Genomic DNA, 12,981 nt, shown 5'->3' with positions numbered 1-12,981 from the left:
ATTGATGAATGGACGCATATCGTGCGTGTGCGGGAGAAGGAGCAATCAAAGGCATTACCTCACGCGTAGCCGAATAAATTTTAAGCTTACGCTAGCGGAAAAATAAAGAGTCACAAATATATGCATTGTACTGATATTCATAAAATATATAAAAATAAGGCAGAATGCACAAATATGTAATTGTACCACTAGAAAATGCAGGAATTGATATTATGTTGTGTGTATGTAATTTTTCCGAAAAGAAGAAATCAAATTACTAAGAATTAATTTGCCAGTGAAAACATGTAACAACTCGTGTGAAAAGTTTCTTTTCATATACAGTTGTTGACAACTAAATAAGCACAGTTTGAATGGAAATTAATTTGTTTCGAATTTGTATTTGTTTAACGACAGCCGCAAGGAAACTTATCTGACACTGATTTTTATATATTCAACGATATCTTGGAAAGCATATTGGCCCTATTCTCTATTTAATTTTCTATTTCTATTCAGAGGCAACATTTTTCTCTTTTAACAAATACACCATTGTTTTTTATATGACGAAATTGCGTCTCACCATCATAGAAATAACTTATACAAAATTAACGATATTTTTTAGCAGCTTCAAACTTGCACTTAGTTGTGTTAAAATTTAATAAGCAGTAAAACTGCGTATCAAAAATCTTTTACAAAAGTTCAGTCAAAAACTGTGAGATTGGATTGCAAATTTTTCTGAATTTTTCATAATTGGTTTTAGTCAAAGAATGAGCTATACTAAAGGGTGACTTTTTAAGAGCTATAGGAAAGTTTTTCAAAAACAGACTCGTAAAATTCAGAAAAATGCGTGCAGTTTTTATTTAAATCGATAGTGCTGTTCATATAATTTAATGTTTGAAGATTACTTCATGCAAATGTTGACCGCGACTGCGCTTCAAATGGTTCACCCGCTTAGTCCAATTTTTTCATACTCTTTCCAATGTTTCGGCCGGTATCTCACATACAAATGCTTTAGTGTTGTCTTCCAATTGAAGCAGGCTTGTCTGAATAGAAATGAGCTTTAACATAGCCTTACAAAAAATAATCTGAAGGCGTTATATCGCACGATCTGGGTGGCCAATTGACAGGTCCCGAACGTGAAATAAAATGTTCACCGAACTCGCCTCTCAACAAGTCCATTATTACGCATGCTGTGTGGCATGTGGCACCATCTTGCTGAAACCACATGTCATACAAGTCAAGCTCTTGCATTTTGGGCAAAAAAAAGTTGGATATCATTTCAGGTAGCGCTCACCATTCACAGTTACGGAGAATTTGAAGAAGTACGGTCCAATGATACCTCTAGCCCATAAGCCGCACCAAACTGTAACCTTTTCTGGATACATACATACATTGGTAGCTCTTGCAATTCTTCAGGCTGATCTTCCCTTCAAAATCGACAATTCTGCTTATTTACGTACCCATTGATCCAAAAATGGGCTTCGTCGTTGAAATTTTTCGATAAAAAAGTGGACCTTCAGCCAACTTTAAAAGAGCCCGTTCACCAAAAATTCTGCGTTGCGGTAGGTCGTTCGTCTTCAATTCTTGCACCAGCTGTATTTTGAAAGGCTTCACATCTAAATCCTTTCGCAAAATTTTCCACGTTGTTGAGTAACAGAGGCCCAATTGCTGCGTACGGCGACGAATCGATAATTGCTGGTCATCATTAACACTGGCCGATACAGCTGCGATATTTTCTTCAGTTCGAACTCTACGTAAGCTTGTTGGTGGTTTGATGCCCAATAATGTAAATTTGGTTCTAAATTTAGGCACAATAGCTCGAATAGCCGCTTCAGTGGGTCGATTAAACTGACCATAAAATATAAGGAGCGCGCGGTAAACTTTCTTAACAGAGCACGCATTTTTATAATAAAATTCAATGATTTGCAAGCGTTGTTCGTTTGTAAGACGATTTATGGTTAAATTATAGACCAAACTGAAGATGTTTGACAGTGAAACAAAACACGAAACGTGCGTCAGCTGTTTAAACCAACTGTCTAAAAAGATAATAGCTAAAAAATCAACCGCTACCTGCTGGTTATAAATGGACACTAGATGGATCTTACCAGTAATCGCCACCAGATGCACTGTGAATGATGGGATATACAGGGTACATACGGTAGTAGGCGGTATGCGTATATGCGGCTGTAAGATCACGAAACCATAATTTCTTATGTTGCTCTTTTTAGAATAAGACATGATAAACTACAACTTAATTCAAGAAAGAAGGAGACAAGCAGTTATTGTCGCTCTATGGGCAAATCACACTGATTTATGAATCTACAATATAATTTTCTTAAGTGCGGCCGTTCATTCATTGACAAGTTTTGCCATGTATTGGAAGCATCAGGAGGCAATATAGAAATTGTTAAAAATTTCAATGACACGAGGAATGTTCTGATGCTGTCCGCTCTGCAGAATTTATTCAACAAGCAAGCGAACATTGTCGAGAATCCTTCAAAATCAATGATGCCTCTTGCTTGGGAGCTTAACACTTCTGATGGCCTTTTCTGACGAGTTCTCCATGTCCGAGAACTGCGAGTTATCCAATCAGAAGGCATTCTAAACAAAATTCGAGCCGTTATGGTTTTTTTTCTGTCAAAAAAAAAATTTTACTAAAACCAAAGACTAGCCGCAGAAATGATAGACGGCTGTGTTCCATTCGGGTTGGTGTCGAAATTATGTATGTACAAAATTCTGCTTTTTAAAATTCTGCTTTTTAAAATTCTGTATTACAAAATTCTGTATTAAAATATAATGTTAACAATGTTAAAGAGGGAATGTAATTATTTAATTTATTATTATTATTATTATTTTTTATTATTATTCGAGATATTAAATAAATAATAATAATAATAATAATAATAATAATAATAATAATAATAATAATAATTTTTTCTTCAGTTTCGATAGAATCCACAGTATTTTTGCGTAGAGTTTGGTTTCGCGTGGGCGGCCCTCGGCCGCGCTTCAAAAAAATAACCTTCATCAGTCTGACTCCGGCCATGCAATCCACAGTATTTTTGCGTAAAACTCTTCTAAAAAAAACGAACAGCTGCGAAGAATTATTAAGAAAATAAATGAATTAAGTCACACTACATATTTAAAAAGAATTCCAAAAAATATTGTATTTGGCTAAACTACAATATTGTTATCGCTTAAACATATACATATGTATATTTATGGAATAAATGTTTATTTTGTTACTTCTTGTATGACGAAAATCACAAAACTTGAATAAAGCAGAATTTTTCGCATTAAACATGCAGAATTTTGAAAAAGCAAAATTTTAGAAAGCAGAATTTTAAAAAGCAGATTTTTTTTTGCAATTTGCAGAATTTTGTCACCCAGAATTTTGTAATACAGAATAATGACACGCTCCCGTTCCATTCCTACAGAGGTTTCTGTTGTCATGCACGCGAAGTTTCCAGCCACTCTTATGGTTTTAGGTGTTGTGAACATCAAAGGGCATGTCCCGTCACAACACTGCCTTACTCAAGGATTTTGAGTGAATTCTGCTGCTTATATCGATGTTCTAGAAACAGTAATGAAACACTGGATTGATAATGTACGTTGTGACTGCGCATACATCTTTTAGCAAGACCCTGCTTCTACACAGAAAGCGATGTTGACAAAAAATTGGCTGGCTAAAAATGCCCATTGCCGCATAGCACCGAACTTATAGCCCCATATTAAATGTTACTCAAAATAAAAGCTAATTAGTGTTGCTCTCAAATTTGCTGAGGTAAAGTGCCGGTAGTACTCATAACACTGTGTGTACAAAACTAAAAAAAAATAAAAAGATTCTGACAATACTTATGAGCCCGCGTATCTGCGTATATCAGCGATTTAAAAAATTCGTCAGAATTTTATTTTAGAAGTGGCCAAAGTTTTATTTTGTCATACAGTGTAAACAAAAATCTCTTATGAATTACATATATTTATTTATAAAAAAGTATGCTACATCTTATGATATGGAATAAAACACTGAAAGCATGGTAGCACTTCGCATGCTTTGCACGTATAGAAAGTGCGCTTGGCGTTCTTTCCACCTTTCTTAACCTTTGAACACTTCAATGGACATTTGATAGCCAGTTACCATAATATTTGATAACAGTTACTATATTTGATTCTTCAAATGAAACCTTGATTTTTTCTGCTTGTATGCCGTAGTTTTCTGCAGTCCAGACTTTACCAAAGCCATGGTAATAAAGACTTGACAATTGATGCGTTTCTTTATATGCCGTATTGGCCAAACCTATAGCACCTCCTAGAACATTTCTTGCAATTGCTGATTTTCTCGAAACATTGAGATCAGAATTAAAAAATTTTTGCATTTCATTTTTATTTAGATACTCACTTTGAATAGAAAAATATACTTGTTACCAATTTTTTTTATTTAAAAAATTTTAAATAAAATAGAAATAAAATTAATAAAAGCAAGCCATATATTGGTGTAAACAAATATATTTCTATACTTATATTTTGTCGAAAATCCCTCATTTGCGATGACTGCAGCTCATCTTTGAGACATTGAAGATAATAAGTTTTCACTAACATCTTGCGATATGCCTCCCAATTCTCCTTTTACAGCTTCGAACAGTTTATTCTTGGTCCACTGTTCCGCTAAATATTACAACCAACACACACAGAACCGTAAAAAAATCTCGTCATAGCTTATTTTTCAAGTCTTTGGGCACAAACCTTTGCATCCCACAAATTAAGACCCCGAGGCGAAACACGTTGGTAGTCTTCAAGTTTTTTATCAAAACAGCAATTGAATCTATTATATATATTAATATTTATGTTGTTGAACAATTTTTGATAAGCATGTGAACTGACTATATAATTGAAGGCAAACCAAACTCTGCACCCCATAGTGAAAGCGGGCTTGAGGCTAATGATGAGTCACAATGGGAGGCTGCAAGGTGCATCAAGCAAAAAGCACACCATTTCCCGCTTGATTTTAGAATGCGCAGATAGAATTTCAGAATAATGAATTGGATCCTTTTTACTAAGGAAGATTTTTTTCTGTACATTTTCTCATTTCCAATACTCATTTACTATTGCATAATTAGTAATAACATACAAGTATACATAAATAGGCCGCCGTAGCTGAATGGGTTGGTGCGCGACCACCATTTGGAATTCGGAGAGAACGTAGGCTCGAATCTCCATGAAACACCAAAATTAAGAAGAAAAATGTTTCTAATAGTGGTCGCCCATCGGCTGGCAATGGCAAACCTCCGAGTGTATTTCTGCCTTACAATAGCTGCTCATAAAAAACCATTTGCCGTTCGAAGTCGACTTAAAACTGTAGGTCCCTCCATTTGTGGAACAACATCAAGACGCACGCCGCAAAAAGGAGGGGGAACTCGGCCAACCACCTAACAGAAGTTTATGCGCCAAATATTTATTTATTTTTTAAATAGTAGGTACATTATATTTTACCCCTGCCAATATTTTGCCACTATATTTGCGTGAATTCATTGAGACATCGTACTTACATATATTCGCATTATATCGGGTGTTTCTTAATTGTGTGAGAACTATTGATATCGTTTGGTTTGACAGCTGACAATGATAAACTGTATTCACATTTCTACTCAATAGAGTTCGGCAAGTCATCATGAATCGCTTAGCGCCAGAATAACGCTTTCAAATTGTGGAAATTTTCTTTGAAAAAAAAAAAAAAATAAATCTGTTCGCGAGGTTCATAGAGCACTTCATCCATTTACGGTCAGCGTAATCAGCCTAGTCAGCAAGCAATTTTTTTAGTTATTGATCGTTTTCGCTATAATTTCACTCTTCTCGATTAAAAAATATTGCTTCTGTTGGAGTATTGCAGAAAACGACGAAATATCGACTCGTTCCCGTTCTCAACTTGTTGGTCTTTGTAATTCGACTACGTGGAAAATTTTAAGTAACGATGTTGACTTACGCGCCTATACAATAAAGCTCGTGCAAGAATTGAAGCCAAATGATCAACGTTTCCGTCGCATTTTTGCTGATTGGGCTCATTTAGATTTATTATTATTGGAAAAAGTAGTCAAAACTAGAGCCTATGAAATGGACAGTGTAACTCGTAGCCGTGGTGGACATATGCCCGATTGTCAACTTATATGACATAAGCAGACAGTTTGATTTTTTTGTCACTATCGCTTTCGAAATAACATAAATTAACAATATGTTATGAATTTTTACTCGTATGAAGAAGTTGACACGGTAACATACCTATAGTAACCCTATAATCAGAAAGTACTGGGAATGTTTAAGCAAAACAAAACAGAGTAAAATTTCAGGCAAATTTATTCCATCTCCTTCAAAATATGACCCGTTTAAAGCAACACACATCTGCCAACGTTTAACCCAGTTCTCCATGCACCCCTGGTAGGCAGACGGAGATGGCCTTCTGCTCCTTCGTCGCATTCTCTTTGACCTCCTCTATCGACTGAAATTTCCTTCCACGAAGTGGTAACTTCAACTTGGGAAACAAAAAGAAGTCGCACGGGGCCATATCAGGTGAATACGGTGCTTGTACATTTTCGGCCGTTTGCGACGTGCAGCATCTCTCAAACGCTTCAAAACAGATAAATAATATTCTTTATTGACTTTCTGGCTCGATGGAAGGTACTACGCCTTGGCAATCGACGAAAACAGTCAACATCACCTTCCCGGTACTTTTTGATCATATTTATACAAAAAAAAAATGCGATAAAACTACCTACCAGATTATAATAAGCAAAAATTCAGTCTAACAAAATTTATGCCTTGCAGTATCATTTTAAGTTCCCAAGCTCTTAAAAAACTACCCGATATATGTATCGCGTAGCTTATTTGCATTCCCACTCCAACTATCTTTCAGCGCATAATTATTGCAGTTTATCGAAAGGCAACTACAATGACCCTAAATGCATATGCAAGAGTATGTGTGTATATATATAAGTATATGTGTATATATTCACTATGGTGATACTTTCAATTGCCACTCATTCTATAATTCCAGTCCTTATACCAATTTACATAATTGAACGTACACGCACGTGCGTATGTTTGTGTGCAAATGCCGTATACGCCAATTAACGCATATCGTTGTTTCCGGCGGTTGTAATAGTATAATGCGCCAGCTGGCGCGCAATGTGCATATATCCGGTTGTGGATATGTTGGTAAATAAAATTATTTTATGTAGGTGCGATCGCAGAACCTTGATATAATATGAAATTTAAGTTCATAAATTTTAGTAAAATAACTCGGGAGAATAAGAAAGATATACAAAATAATTAGTTTCAATTGCAATACTATAAATACAAAAGCGACTAATGAATATCGTGTGAAACTGAATACTTTAAAAGCATATGGGAATCGAGATATACGTTTAGAAAGCTACAGGAAAAGTCGTCCTAGTTACTTAAATTTGTCATTATTTAGTTTATTTCTGATTACTTTGGCTATATGTCTTGATGTCCATGATAAGGATTTGATTTTGCTTTGTTTGTTTTGTCTGTTAAAAAAATCATTAATAAAATTCTAGCAAGCTCAGACAATTAAAGAGCGGTGTTGCGCCAAGTTTTGGATTTATTTATTTTTATTTTTGACTTATAATTCATATACATATAAAATTAAATTTTGTATGGAAACTATACCGCAAATTAAACAACTAATGGGTACGTCTTTTTAGCTATCCAAAACAAAATAATATTTTAAGTAATTGAACAGACTCACAAGATAGCCGAACATAACGAATTATAGATTCCAAACACTACCAGTTTATTACCTAAACATAAATTAAACAATCCCTTGACGTAATTTAAACAATCGAAAGAGGGCGCGTAAACTTTTTTGGCGGCTAGGCGACCCTTATGCGTGAATATCTTACCATTTTTTAGCCGTTCTTTAGTTTTTTTATGCGATTCGTGGCAGATCTTTGAAAAAACGTAACTGGGCTGACTTGAAACGTGGATTCGATTTTGATCTCTGCGTCGCAACATGGCAACCATGTACAAATAAGGAATACGCTGACAACCCACCGCTTTACGCACTCTGAGAAGGAGTGCCGTTGCGGGTACGTCCTGTATACATGCTACGGTATCCTATTCACCGATTAGTAGCAGTAATCTGAAATGTCCTAAATAATAATGTCTTTAAGAAGTTATATACAGTTAGAAAGCCAAAAACAAGCGAATTTTCCAGAATTTTTGCTGAGAAAGCTTTAAAATTTATTCAACTAACAATTTTCTACACATATTAAGTTATGTCTTTTAGCTTTTAAACTAAGTAATGGGTTATTCAATAGGTGCGCTTCAACTTTTTTCCGATAGGGAGGGCGAACGACGCAATATTTTTTATATTTCGCTTGTCATTTGTAAACTTCATTAGTATACAATTCATCATATCATCATTTAACGCTACACACTTGAGCAACGATTGCAAATCGTGCAAATTTTTTATGAAAATAATCGTTCTGTTGCTGCTATTTTAAGAGCATTACGGCCATTTTACGGTCCATTTAACAAGCCGTCCTGTTTTGGGGTTATGTGAAGTCATTGGTCTACAGTAACAAGCCGGCGACGATTTGTGAGCTCAGAGCCAATATTGAACGCGAAATTGTTGGAATTTCGGCCGATTTATGCCAAAGAGTGGTTGAAAATTGGGTTCAACGATTGGACTTCATAAAACGTGCACGCGGTGGTCATGCAAAAGAAATTGAATTTCATACTTAAATGTATATGTTCAAACTCGATAATAAAAAAAGCATTAGTTAAAAAAGTCAAACCGTTTGTGTTTTATTCAAAAAAGTTCAAAATTTGAAGCGCTCTTACTGAAAAACCCTATATTAGTAAAAATATTTATTTGGAAAGGAGCTACAGCTGATCTCGGGAGCTCCTCTGAAAAATGAAGTTTTGCAGTGACCACCATGTCTCTGAACTGGATCTTCTGAAATTAAAAACACCAAACAGATTTGGTTAAAATAATGTTAAATACCCTATGATCAGAAGGTACCGGGAATGTTTAATTTAAAAGAACCGAAAGCGTAGTGCACCATGAGTACCTTCCATCGGGCCAGAAAGTCAATAAAGAATATTATTTATCCATTTTGAAGCTTTTGAGAGATGCTGTATGTCGCGAACGACCGGAAATGTAGGCAAACCATTCTTGGATTTTGCATCATGATAACGCGTCATTGTACCGAGCCCAAATTGTGCTGGATTATTTGGCTAAACACCAAGTAAATACCATCGTGCAAGTACCGTATTCACCTGATATGGCCTGTGCGACTTCTATTTTCTTTGTTTCCCAAGTTGAAGTTACGGGTCATATTTTGAAGGAGATGGAATAAATTTGCCTGAAATTTTACTCTGTTTTGTTTTGCTTAAACATTCCCGATACCTTCTTATCATAGGGTATAGTAATTAATAAAAGGAATAAGCAAAATAAATTTTTTTGACAAAATGGCGGTTTCTAAAAAAAAAATCGATTTTTGACGAAGATTTCAGCCTTACAATGCTTATAAAAAAATATTTATTGGTGAAAAAAATCTTCGAAGCTCGTGTTAAAATTTGAGACTGAGACGGTTAGCCGTTTTCGAGTAATGTTGGTCACCGACTTTGAAAACACCACTTTGATGAAAACGCGTTTAAAGTTTGAAAAGTACTTTACATACTTTGAAACGCCTTTTCAAATTTGCATGTAACTTTGAAAATATTCACCGGGACGATATTAAATTTTCTATATGTATTCTTAAATATATGTGAATTAAGAAAATAAAATAAAAAAACCGATTTTTTGAATATTCTAACTGTATAGGGGCTATATAAGTAGCCAAGATCACTTCCTGTAGGTCAAAACAGTAGACCGTTTGCCCTGGTTGGGATAAACCGGATGAACCTTCCTTTATTGCACAAAACGGTGTTCACTTATAGTAAACGCTTTGATCAAGAAGTCTACCAAAACAAACAAATCTTAGGGTCTGAAAATGAAAATTGAGTTACTGTGGAAATTTAACAACTAAATCTTATGAACTAGTATGTGTCCACTCCACTAAAGTTCTGTTTACATTCACGCACATTTCTGTGATTTGAAGACCGATTCGGTAAAAACAGTAGTCGCAATTCGTGAGAGTTTAAGAAATCATATTGTTTTTGTAATGAAACAATTTCATTTTTCATGATCTTTATTATTTAATTTATCTTCTTCTCTTCGTCCTATTACTTTTATTTGCTTTGTGGTTTTTCCCACGTTCTTCTATTGGGTTGGCAAGTAAGTAATTGGGGATTTCACTCATAGATGGCCTCAATTGAATTTTTTAGGTTTGCAGACGTAGTACAAATGTAAAACACATTTTGTTATTTGATGGTTGGCAACTCAACTGTCAATCAGTAGAAAAAAAGTTTTTTGATCGGTTGCATAGTTTCCGTTTGGAGTTCGTTGAAAAATGGAAAATCAAAAGTATGTTTTCATCATATTTTGCTTTTTCATTTCTTTGTTGTTCTTCAAAGTCTTATACCTTCTTTTAATTTTGGTTTTTCTTTCATTGTATTTTCTTTTTCCGTTTTTCTTTTCTTTTCTTTTCTTTTCTTTTCTTTTCTTTTCTTTTCTTTTCTTTTCTTTTCTTTTCTTTTCTTTTCTTTTCTTTTCTTTTCTTTTCTTTTCTTTTCTTTTCTTTTCTTTTCTTTTCTTTTCTTTTCTTTTCTTTTCTTTAACAGGCTGCAGATTTAACAGGCTGCAGATTTAACAGGCTGCACGCACGAAAAAATGTGTCGTTACCTTGCTCATTTGTCGTTACCTTGCTCATTGCCGTTACCTTGCTCATTTGTCGTTACCTTGCTCATTGCATTGCATGAACTGCAAGCGAAAGCGCGGAACGAACGACAAAGCAAACAAAGCAAACGAACGGCAACGTTCGACATCTTGCTCTCTCCTACTTAAGTGAGCGTATATATGTATGTATACGCGCATATGTACATATATAAATTCACGTATTTGTATTTGCAAATGCCTTCTTGCTGTGTGCATGGTAATGAACCATTTCTCTGTTGAGACGATAGGACGATGATAGAAAAAGTAGGAAATGAAAGGGAGTGTTTCGAGTGTAAAGTGTCTTGAAAAAGGCAAATCGATGATGGTGCCTCTAAGTGTTGTTGACTTATTAACGTCTGATGCACAATCGAATTTGAAGATTTCGACATTTTTCACGTTTGTGTAAATGTAACTTGACCTATTCCATTGCAATTCCATTTACCTCCTCCTCTATATCCATACAAAATATCTATCAAACAAATAAAATTAAAATTTTGTTTTGAAAATTGCAACCATTCCATCAATATTTTCTTATGACGTTGTCACGTTAAACTATCGTCAGTAAACCGACTTTACAGACAACCTCTTTTTTTCTTTATATTTAAATTTATATTTATATTTATATTTATATTTATATTTATATTTATATTTATATTTATATTTATATTTATATTTATATTTATATTTATATTTATATTTATATTTATATTTATATTTATATTTATATTTATATTTATATTTATATTTATATTTATATTTATATTTATATTTATATTTATATTTATATTTATATTTATATTTATATTTATATTTATATTTATATTTATATTTATATTTATATTTATATTTATATTTATATTTATATTTATGTTTATATTTATATTTCTATTTTTATTTTTATTTACATTTATATTTATATTTATATTTATATTTATATTTATATTTATATTTATATTTATATTTATATTTATATTTATATTTACATTTATTATCCTTTCTCAATGTTTTTCCCTTTATTTTTTATCCTTCTACCTTTCTTTTTCTTCTATATTTAAACTATTCCACCTGTCTCTCTTTTCTTTTTTTCTCTTTTTTTCTGTATCATGGTACTTTTTTCCTCTTCTTTCGTCTTTTCACTTTATTTACTTTAATCACTTTTCATTTTCAATAGTTCGTTTTTCTTTTTTTTTGTTTCTTTCTGTTCATTTTTCTTCTTTTGTACTAAAAGAAAAAACCTCATTTTTCATTTTTCTTTATTACTTTTTATTTGCTTTCTTTTACTCATATTGTTTCTTTTTGTTGATTTTATGGTTTCTCTTATTTTTTCTCTTATTTTCTTTTTTTATCGTTTTTGTTCTTCATCATTTTTCCATTATGTAATTTTTCTTACTGTTCTAGTCTTTTTCGTTTTCTTTGTCTTTTCATGTCATCCTCTTCTTTTCTCTCACTGCAAATTTTTATTTATTATTTATTTCCTTATTATTTTTTCTCTTTTTTTCTTTTTCTTTTCCCTGTCTCTATTGTTTCATCTTTTTCTACTTCAGCTTGAAATTTTTCTTTATATTTATTTTGCTTTTCTTCTATTTGCTCTTCCTTTCTTATATTTTCCATATTCCACTTCTTTTTCTCTATCGATATTCTATTGATCGATTGATACATTCTTTACTTCTTTGTGGTTTTATTTTCCCTTTTTATTTTTCTTTCAGCATTTCTCTCTTTCCATTTCGCTTGTTTCTTCACTTCAACTATTTCTTCTTTATCTTTGCTCCTTTTTTCCATGGTAATTTTCCATTTGTTATTCGTTTGCAATTATTCCATTTCGAAAATTAAAAAAATCTTAAGCCCTGCTGTTCTTACTCAAAACCGTTTTAGTTCCATCATCTTAAATTGAAATATGACACAAACACACAGACATACATATATGAATAAGAATATGTGTCTTAAAACAAGAAATGAAATCCACAAAATTGTTTGTTTTCCCTTTGATTTTGTTTCGACGTGCAATCTTTATTACATCACACAACAAATTGACAATTCAACCTGCTCGTTCATTTGTCGGCGCCGCAGCTTTGTATTTTCAATTTAGTCGTACGAGCAGAATAAACAAGCACACAAAACTCACACACACTCATACACTCCATACAAACATATTTACAGTTTCCTTGCAA

This window comes from Anastrepha ludens, chromosome 2, assembly GCF_028408465.1.
Source record: "Anastrepha ludens isolate Willacy chromosome 2, idAnaLude1.1, whole genome shotgun sequence".
NCBI lineage: Eukaryota > Metazoa > Arthropoda > Insecta > Diptera > Tephritidae > Anastrepha > Anastrepha ludens.
This window is presented reverse-complemented; position numbering follows the sequence as displayed.